The sequence below is a fragment of the Lichenostomus cassidix genome, chromosome 18 (genome assembly GCF_008360975.1).
Source record: "Lichenostomus cassidix isolate B80296 chromosome 18, HeHo_3.0, whole genome shotgun sequence".
In the NCBI taxonomy this organism is placed as follows: domain Eukaryota; kingdom Metazoa; phylum Chordata; class Aves; order Passeriformes; family Meliphagidae; genus Lichenostomus; species Lichenostomus cassidix.
Window position 1 is genome coordinate 10799634 of NC_139498.1, and position 9982 is coordinate 10809615.

The window sequence follows — 9982 nt, forward strand, 5'->3', positions numbered from 1 at the left end:
CCCTGACCAATGAGCCCCCAGGTGTGGCTGTGACAATCCCATGCCCCACTGACCAAACCCCCCAAGCTCATCCATGCAGAGGCACTGCACTGGGAGGGCTTGGTCTCTCCTCTCTCCCCACAAAAAGCTCTTTGCACAAACAAACCAGTTAGGAAATGAGAAGCAGGTGAAGCTGAAAGCAGAGATAATAAATTTTCACTCTGGACTGATGATTATTTGCATGTTTGTGGTTAGTGAGACCACCCTGGCAAGAGGGAGTCTTGGCTGAGCCTTCTCTGAGCTCTCCTGATGGCCACCAGCCAGGAGCTGCCAGCAGCCTTCTCCTGCTTGTCCCTCCATCACCCTCACCCTGCTTCCCCAGCTGGGACTTCCAGGTGTGCTCAGCTCCTGGAATAGGACCCCACAGTGGGGACCTGAGGGTCACCTGGCCAAGCTGGCTCCAGCCTGACCCTGGCTCTCAGCTGCTGCTCAGTCTGCCCCAAGGAACCTCCTGGTCACTGTGGACCACTGGCCTCCTCCTGCCCAGGGTGTGACAGGGCAGACATTTCCCAGCAGTCTGGCAGTCCCATGGTGGCTGTCAGTGATTCTCTGTCCCTCTGGTGCCACCCTGGTGGCTCAGCCCTCCCTGCCCTGGGTTACAGCCGTGAGGTGTTTTCTTCCCAGGAGCCACAGTTTGCAGCCAAGTCTGAAATGTGACTCACTTGTCAGGAGAGCCACGGGTGACTGCACAGGCCTGGTTTTATTTGCAGTCCTTGAAAACAGCTCTCCAGCCTGCCCAGCTCTGGCAGCCACAGGGCTGTGTGGGATGGGGATGCAGAGGAGTGTGGATCTCTCCAGAATTCCCCCACTCCAGCTTTGGAGCTGCCCACATTTACTGACCTGGAGGATGTGGACATGGCCACAGACGTGAAGATCCCTGGGTGTAAATATTTTCACCTGGATTTGGGTATTTTCACCTTCCCCCTTCACCCTGTACTCCCCATCAGGCATTTTCCCTCCAGTAGTGCCATGTCTCCAATTCTCAGAGCAGACTAAAAGCTTTGCCATTATAGTTTTGTCCCCAAATGTTTTTTCCTTTGGTTTCTTTTACAGAAAATGTTCTGGGTTTCAGATTTTTGTAAAAAACTCACCAAGAAGTGAAATAATCTCCAGAGCTGAAGCAGAACCTCTCCTGAGCCACCTGGCTCCCAGCTCATGTCTCATGTCCTGCTCTGGGCCTTTGAGATCCTCCTGGCTCAGCATCTCGAGGTGCTGAGTGTGTCCCTGGCCTCCTGAGCCCTCCTGCCAACCCCAGGGGCACCAGGGGCTTCGTGGGGGGACCCTGCACAGAGCTGGAAGAGCACCCAGTGCCATCAGCATGAGAGGGAAGGGTTAGAGCTGGAAAAGGAGGTGAGATCAACATCTCAGTGGGGTTATCAGATCTAAGAGGAATAGAGGGAGGAGGGGTTTCTCTTGCTGAATCCTGGGTTGTGTTCCCTCATTTTCTGCTGAATGGGAAATCAAAGATTAAAACTTGGTGTACTGGCTGCATGTGCTACCTTTGAGGGGGTGGGCACTGTGGGGGTGGCTTAGATTGGGGTCTCCCCACCCCAGGTCACCTGTTTAAGTGGTTTGATCTTTTCACTCTTCCTTTTCTTTGTCATCCTCCGTTATCACATCATTTTCTCTTTCTGGAGAACACCTTTGGGGAGGGGAGGAAGATTTGATGACTGTTGGAGGAATTCAGGAGGAATCCAGTGGGAAGAGTGGGCAAAAGTAACGAGGGAAGAGTAAGACTGATAAAAGCAGGTACAGGTTGTCCCCCAGGTACTTTCCCACCCTCCAACTTCTTTTGTTGAGCAAGATTTTCTGAGCCTGGCGTGGTTTGTTGTTTTATCAAATCTCCCCAGATCTCCTTTTCAAGCACTTTTTCAGTGTCTCCTGGAATCCACCTAAACCTTCTGCAGACACCCCTTTGGCAAGGAGTTCCCTGAGCCACCCCTTTCCTGGGATGAGCCACACCTTCCTCTGGGCACTTTGGCTTCTCCTGCCTTCATCCTGGGACCCTCAGCTTTGTGGTGGAGGAGGTGGTGAACAGTATTTCATCTCCATTTTTAGGGGTGACTCTGAGCTCTTCAAACCCTTGGGCTATTCCCAGTCCAGGCTGAGCAGCTCTGCTATTGCAGAATTCAGCTCAGAGGAGCTGAGGGAGCAAAGAGCCAGACGAGTGACCATCCCAAATGGGTGATGTCCGTTCCTGGTCATCACTGGATGATGAACAAAATGGACAGAGTCCCAGTCCAGTGTTGCTTGAGCAGTGAGGTCTGCTCAGCCCATCTCCCCTGGACAGGGTGTGCAGGTGTCCCTCAGTCCCTGTCCCACACACAGAGGGTTCCTGCTGTTCCTCACCCTGCAGCCCTACAGCCAAGCTGGCTCTGCCCTGAGCCCTGAGCCCCTGCAGCCACCAGCACCTGCAGCAGAGGCAGCATTTGCCATGTCTGCAGGAGCTGCAGTGGGGCTGGGAGCAAGGGTCACCACCATCCCTGCCTGCAGCCAGCGCCTGTGGCTGTGCAAACAGAGGCACAAGGAGCTTGATGAGTGTTTCCTAAACCTGCCCGTTGCCTTGCTCCCAGCCCAGCCTAACTGGGCTCAGCAGGGCTGCTTGACTGGTTTCTATCCAGCTTGGCTGGTTTGGCTGTTGCCTCGCTGGCTGCTGGCGAGACAACTGTATTTTCTGGTTTTGCTTGCAGCAGCTTTCATGTGGGATGAGCTGCTCTGCTCCTCAGAGACCCAGCCTGGCACTGGGGGAACTCCTGTGCACACACAGATCTGTGGTGGTGCCACCAGGCAGGGCCAAGACCTTCTCCCCAGTGGCATCCACTGGGAATGTCCTTGTCCCAAGCCATGTTGTCCCCTGTGGGGTTGCCCTGGAAGGCCTCAGTGGCTCAGCACTGCTCTGCTTCCCATGGCTGGACGTGGGATGCTCATCCAGAGCACAGCAGGGCTCCTCAGCAGCCACAGGCTCTCAGTGCTGGATGGCCAAAATGTACTTGTCCTAATGCCAGGAAGGCAGAGAATTGGCCTCATCCCCAATGAGAGAGATCTGTTATCCCTGGAGGTGTTCAGGAAATGACTGGATCAGTGCCATGGTCTGGGTGACAACGTGCTGATGGGTCACAGGTTGGACTTGGTGATCCCAGAGGTCTTTTCAAGCGAAGTGATCACCCCAATGCTGGAAAAGCTGCTGTGAGGGTTTGGGTTTAAGGAGGCTCCTTACTTGACCCAGGGAATGTGCAACAAAGCCAGGAGTTGCATGCAGATCTCCTAAATCTCCTTTGAATCTCCTCCACCAAGCCTGGCTTCTTCTGCCAAGTCGTGCCAAGGGTCAGTGACAGAGGTGAGAGCAAAGAACCAAAACCAAGTGTCCCAACTCCTCCTCCCCTCTGTTTGTTTCCACCAGGTTGACTCTCCACAAATAAAGGACTAATTGAGGCTGTTACAGTTAACTTGAAAGGGCCCTGCAGCATAAATTCGGGATCCTAAACACAACCAGTTTCAGGTTAGTAATTAGCGCACTTCACCCATTGCAGGTGCACCCTGGGAGCTCTGAAACAAGTACAGGATCAGCAAGAAAAATATCTGGAAGCAATGGCAGGGATTTCAGAGAACAGCAATTGGATTGCTGCTGCCTGCCTCATTAAAACTGCTCTGTTACGGGAATTGGGAACTGGGGCAAAATCCTGACATTTCATCTCCAGCCTACAAAGTGAGGGAGGTCTGCAGGTCTGGCTGGACCCATTCCAGTGTGAGCTTGGACAGGACACTTCAGCATCCTGTGGCTCATTTCTTCTTCTCTAAAACAGCAGAGGTGTTTCTGCCTTGGATGTTTGCACAGAGCTTTGGGATGAAGGGATAAAGTCCCTGTGCAGGGCTCTGGCTCTGCCCCTGCTTCAGGGCAGCCACCACAGAGCTGGGGAGCACTGGGAGCATCACTGGGGGCCAGAGCCCAGCACAGGACAGGAGGAACAGAATGAATCCCAGCTCCTGCTGAATCCCCCACAGGCAAACTTGGAGCTGCTTTGTCCAAGCTTGTTGAGTTTAATGCGTGAAGAAGGAGTTGACTCGTTTCTTCCAGGAGCTGAAACTCTTCCTGAACAGAGACACTGTGGGATGTGATCGGCCTTCCTGAGCACTGGGTGGCCTTTGGGCAGAGCTGGGGGCTGAAGGCTGTGCCAGGATGAGATTAGCAACCCTTGGGTGAGGACAGTGGGTTCCTGGAAGTGTGTTTCTCTTTATTTCTGGGGTTTCCACAGTGCTGTCTTTGTCCCTCTGTTCTCAGCCCCCTCTCACCTCTCCAGCATGCTGGTGGAAGCATCCTGGTCAGGTGAGCCCTGGAGATGGACACAGGAGTGGAGCCTTTGGTGGTCCAAGGCAGCATCCCTTGTGATGCTGCTGTGATGCTGCAGTGACCCCAGAGGGGCTGGGCTGGGGAGAAGTGCCTCGGTGTTGGAGCAGCAGCAGGGCAGGTGTTCCCTCACCCTGGGCCTTGCCAGCAGGGAATGTCCACAGAGCTGTGCACCAAACACCTTGCCTTCATTCTCTCTTTCTCCCAGTTATCTTCCTGTGGTTTGCAATTTTCTAGCCACCCTCATCCATGATTTCCCAGGAATTCTCCTCTCCCTCCCCATCCTGCCCCTCCCCAACCCTTGACAGCCTCCTATTTCAGGTATGTTCAGCATGAGGCAAAGGAGGTTCTGCCTGGGGCTCTCAAAGTCCCTTCTGGGGAGGTGCCTGGTGACCAGGGCCATGTCCTGATGGGATGGCCCTGGAGTGCTGTTGTCCCAGCTCACAGCCAGGGCAGTGAGGACAGCTTGGCTTCAGTGGCCACATCCTCCCTGCAGAGGGGACATGGCAGGAGCTTGTGTTTCTGTTCCCTGCTCCTTCCCCTGCAGCCCCTGGCTGGCAGTGTGCCCGAGGATGGCTGAGCTGCAGAGGGATTGCAGAGCCCTTCCCCTGGCCAGGGAAACACCCAGCTCCCTGAAGAGAGGCCAAAGAGCCCAGAGGTGTCCCAGTCTGTCCCACAGAAGGGCTGGGAGCAGAGGCAGGCAGGACATTGCCCCAGACACCCACACAGGGGTGGAGGTGTGCAGAGCTGACACAACTCTGCTCTCACACCCAGCCCCAGCATTCTGCACATGGAGGAGGAATATTTCCACTGCTTTCAAGGGGGAAAATTCTGGGTGAGGTGACTCATGCCAAATATTTTGACGCTGTGTGCATCAGCAGGGTCTGGCAGGTAGGCTTGGAAAAACAGGAGCAATCTCGTGCAGCTCCTGCAGGATACTCTGACCTCACTCCTGCTGGGTGGTGAGCAGCACCTGGGGTGGCACAGAAAAATAAAACCATGGAGCTGCTGGAGAGAGTCCAGAGGAGGCACCAGGATGATTGGAGAGATGGAGCAGCTCTGCTGGGAGGAAAGGCTGGGGAAACTGGGGCTCCAGGGTGATCTAATTGTGGCCTTCCAGGACCTGAACCAGCTACAAGAAAGATGGAGAGACCCTCTTTAAAAGGGATGGAGTGACAGGACACAGGGAATGGCTTCCCACTGCAGAGAGCAGGGATGGATGGGATATTGGAAAGGAATTGTTCCCTGGGAGGGTGGGCAGGCCCTGGCTCAGGGTGCCCAGAGAAGCTGTGCTGCCCCTGGATCCCTGGCAGTGTCCAAGGCCAGGCTGGACAGGGCTTGGAGCAACCTGGGACAGTGGAAGGTGGCATGGGGTGGGACCAGGTGATTTTTAAGACCCTTCCAAGCCAAACCAGTCTGGGATTCTGTGATTTACAATGGTGTGTTGTGTATTTTGTTTTACACGGGGGATGTTTTATGTCACAAAGAGTAAAGGAAGAGGCTTCATGAGTCTGAGCCACCCTTCAACAGCCAGAGCTGCTGGGCTGAGGCTCAGTCACAAAACCAGAGGAAACAGAATAAATCACCCATGATGGAAATGATGTGTCTGAGTGGGCAGTTGATGCAAGAAGGGGTGAAGGATGAGGATCTGGCAGCAGCCCCTGCAATGCCAGCAGGGTTGGGGGTCCCCAGTGTGGCAGCTCAGCCCCTCAGGAGTGAGCTCATCTTGCCCACAAAGGGCACTGAGTGTCTCCTCCCCAGGAGAGACGAGACACCACCAGAGCTGCCAAGGAACAGGGGAGGGGACACCGTAAAGGGGCCATGCAGACCTCCTGTGTGACAGTCTGTGGTAGCTGGGATCACCTTTAACTTTACAGGGGAGTTTCTCCAGGCACAGTTCCCTGCTGTTCTCCTGCAAACACCTCCAGCAGCTGTTGGTCAGTGAGACCTCAGGACATGAGATCCATGGCATGGCTGAGCCCACAACACAGCCTGGTGCTGGAGCATCACCTTCCCCAGGGAAGGAGAAACCAGCGTGAATATTTCATGTCTTTATTCACAGAGAGCCAGTATTAGTGAAACCTGCTTGACAAACTGCCCCCTCAAGACTGCAGAAATACCTTTTCCATCTGCAAATGGGCTGTTAATAGGAGAGGATTTAGTGGTTCCAAATGCACTGCTGGAGCATTTGATAAAAGTGTGTGGGAGCAAAGTCCAGAGGCTGAGCTAATACCTCTCTGCTGGATCAGAAACACTCGTCTAGACTCTGGCAGGATGGAAAGCTGTGCCAGAGCTACTGCTGGGGAGGCTCAGGGAGCTGCTGGGTCACTGCCCCAGCCCTGCTGGCTCTTTAGCAGGGGCTCTTTATACCCAGTAGGGGCTTGTCTAAAGCTTGGTGATTCATAGGACAAAAATATGGTCTAGAGGATATATGGTGTTGCTTCAGCACAGGAAAATCTAAGATAAAGGCCAGAAATATTTTAAACTGAACTCCAGTGAACACAGAGATAGGGAAGGACATTAGGGCTTGCTGCATGTGCCAAAAATAGAGTACATCAAGGAAAATAGCCTGGAACAATGGTGCAGGAAAAGCTTATCTCCAGGAGCAAAGTAGCACAGGTTTCTTTAGAGTGCCTGGAAAAAAACCCAACAAATCAACAAAACAAAACAGAAAGATGACCTTGTTCTAGATCCTGATTCTCAGCTTTCTAAAACAGTTCTCCCAGATTCACCACAGCTACTGAGGATGCAAAGCACCGAGGGTGGATGTGGCTCACCTGGCCAAGCAGGGCTGGGCCACACGTCAGTGCTGATGTAGTTAAGTAGGGAGAAGTGGAAATACAGAATTTAATCTTCAATGCCACAGCTCCATAAATGAGTGCAAGCCCTGTGGTGCAATCAGCCCTGGTGCCAGTGCAGGCAGCTCCCAACTGCTGAGGAGGTGTCAGAACTGATGCCATGGGCAGGGTGAGGTGTGTGAGCTGTCAGCAAAGGCAAACCTGGGTCCTGCTCCAATCTCAGTCAGGATCTGCCACAGCTTCCTGAAAAATCTCTGGTCATGCCTGCCTGCAGGCAGTGATGTCCATCTGGAGGGGGCTGCAGGAGACACTTCTTGCTCACTTCTCTGGGTGGGTGACCTAGAAAATCACCAAACCCTTCTGCAGATCTGAGGGGATAGGAGCACCAGGTCAGGCATTTCAGCCAGGAAGGAACAGAGCCTGTGGGAGATGCTGGATGTTTGGGCAGGTCAAGGTGGGATGGACAGCAGTGGGGTGGGTTGGGATGCAAACCACTCCTCTGGGAGCTGCTGGGTGTGGTGGGATGGATGGAGCTGCTGGATCACAGGAGGGCTGGTGGCCCAGAGGGAACAAGCAGGTCCTTTGGGCACTCCCTGGCAGCCCAGGGCTGGTGTGGCTGTGGTTCACTGCTCCTGAGCACGACAGGGAATGTTCCCTGGCAGCCCTGGGCAGGATGTGGCTTTGCCATCACTCCCATCTGTCAGTGTGAGCAGAGGTGGGAGGGACAGCCGGGCACTGCCCAGGGGACACTGCCCAGTGCCACAACCCCAGCCAGGTGCCACTGCAGGCTACCCACACACCCTGGGCAGGGTGGACAAGGGATCCTCTGGCTTCAGGATGTGCAGGAGCAGAACCTCAGATCCCTCAGCCCCGTGCTGCCCGCGCTGGACAGACCATGCCAGGGTCCATCAGGCTCTGTCCTGTCCAGGGCTGGGCAGGGCTGCAGGTTTTAACCTGCTTTGCCTTTAATTGTGCCAGCCCAGCCCGAGGAGTGAGAGCTCTCCCTGCCAGCTGCAGTTCCATGGATGTACAAAGCTTCCATGGATGTACAAGGCTTCCAGCTGCTGACAGACACAGCTCCTCACAGGCAGCAGTGCAAGGTGGGACAGGGACCGTGGGCATGGGGAGCACCACGGGGACAATGTGAGGTGTCCCTGGGCACCAGGGCTGGAGAGACCAGCTCGGGATTTGCTCCTCTGGGCTGGGACAATGCTCGAGGGGCACCTGCTGCAATCAGAACACCACAAAAACCCTGCGAGTGCAGTATCGTGAGGGTTGTGTAAATATTTTGATTAACTTCACCTTGAATCTACATGAAGGGGAGATTTTTATCGCATTTACTGACAAAACAGCTTTTTTTTTTTTTTTTCCGGGAGGGAGGAGGAGGATGAGTAAGTGCTAGAGGAGAATTCCTGCAGTGATTTCACAGCAGATGAAAGCAGCCAGATAGGAGCTGCTGCTCCCCGGGAGCAAGGGGACAGCCATGCTAGTGCTGAGCATGGAGGAGTCACAATTCCTGAGACTGAACCATGTTTGGTATTCCTGTCTGTCTGCTCAGGGCAGCACAGGGAGTGTGTCCAGCCCCACGGCACTCCCGGGCCTGGCTGCCTCCTCCAGCAGCTCACATGGCTCATTTGAAGGGCTCGGGTTGAATCCCTGGGTGTTGGCTGCAGGGTGTCCCTGGAACTGGCACAGCCTGGCAATAACCCTGAGCAGGGGGACATGGGCTGGGCAGGGTGGCTCCTCTGCCCCCCACAGCCAGAGCACAGCACGGCACAATTCCAGAATTCCCCAGGGAAATCCATCGGAGTGGACAGCAGATGTCCAAAGGCTGGAGGAAGGCCGTGGCTGATGAAGATGGGATGGGTGGCATTTCCCTCAGGACAGTTTGTCTCAGCGAAAGCCATCGCAGGGGACTCTGCAGGAGGCTGGAAACAGGGAACAGATCCAGAGCTGAGGCATCACCAGGGCCTGGATCAGTCCAGGGGTGTGGATGGAGACAGAAGTGCAAAGCTCCACACCTCATCTGCATCCCCAGCGCCGGGGATTGCCAAACACTGCCTGCAGGGCATTGCACAGCTCCTCATCCGCAGCCAGCCGCGACCATGGGCTGGGGTGCCAGTGGGATTGCAAAACAGTGGGATTGTCATCCCTCAGTCCATCCTGCTGTCACCCAGGGAGCATGCAGGGGCTCTGCCGGCTGTGACACCCTACAAAACCACGGACACCTCCTGTGGTCCCATTTCCCTGTGACAAATACCCCACAGTCAGCTTTATTTCCTCTGGCAGAGGCTCCCTGGGGCAGAGCCCAGCACCCAGCCCAGCACCCAGCCCAGCATCCAGCACAGCCAGGGACAGCTTTGGCTCCGAGGCCACAGGGACCTTTTATCTTTGAATCTCCTCTGCAGCTTAAACATTTGCGAATGCTTTGCAGGAAACATCTCAGTGAATTTTGCTCTGAATAGAAGAATGGAAATAAGGACAATTTTATCATTCAGGGCATGAAAAGGTGTTGGGGCAAAAACATAAAACGTTTGGTAAGACCCCCAAAAAGAGAAGTTTGTTTCCAAAAAGTTTCCATTTTTTCCAAAGAGTTTTCTTAAGGAGGAATTTTCTTCCACTTCAATCCAACAAAAGCACGGAGGCATCTTGTGCTGCATTTTCTATGCATTTCGTTGCTGGAGGAGTGTGTGAGGGAGAGATGAGTGCAGCTGTGGGGAGCTGATGGGGGAGCTGGGGATGCTCAGGGGTTGACTGGCCTGAAAGCAGCCAGCAGTGTCTGCACCTGGGCAATTCGGGG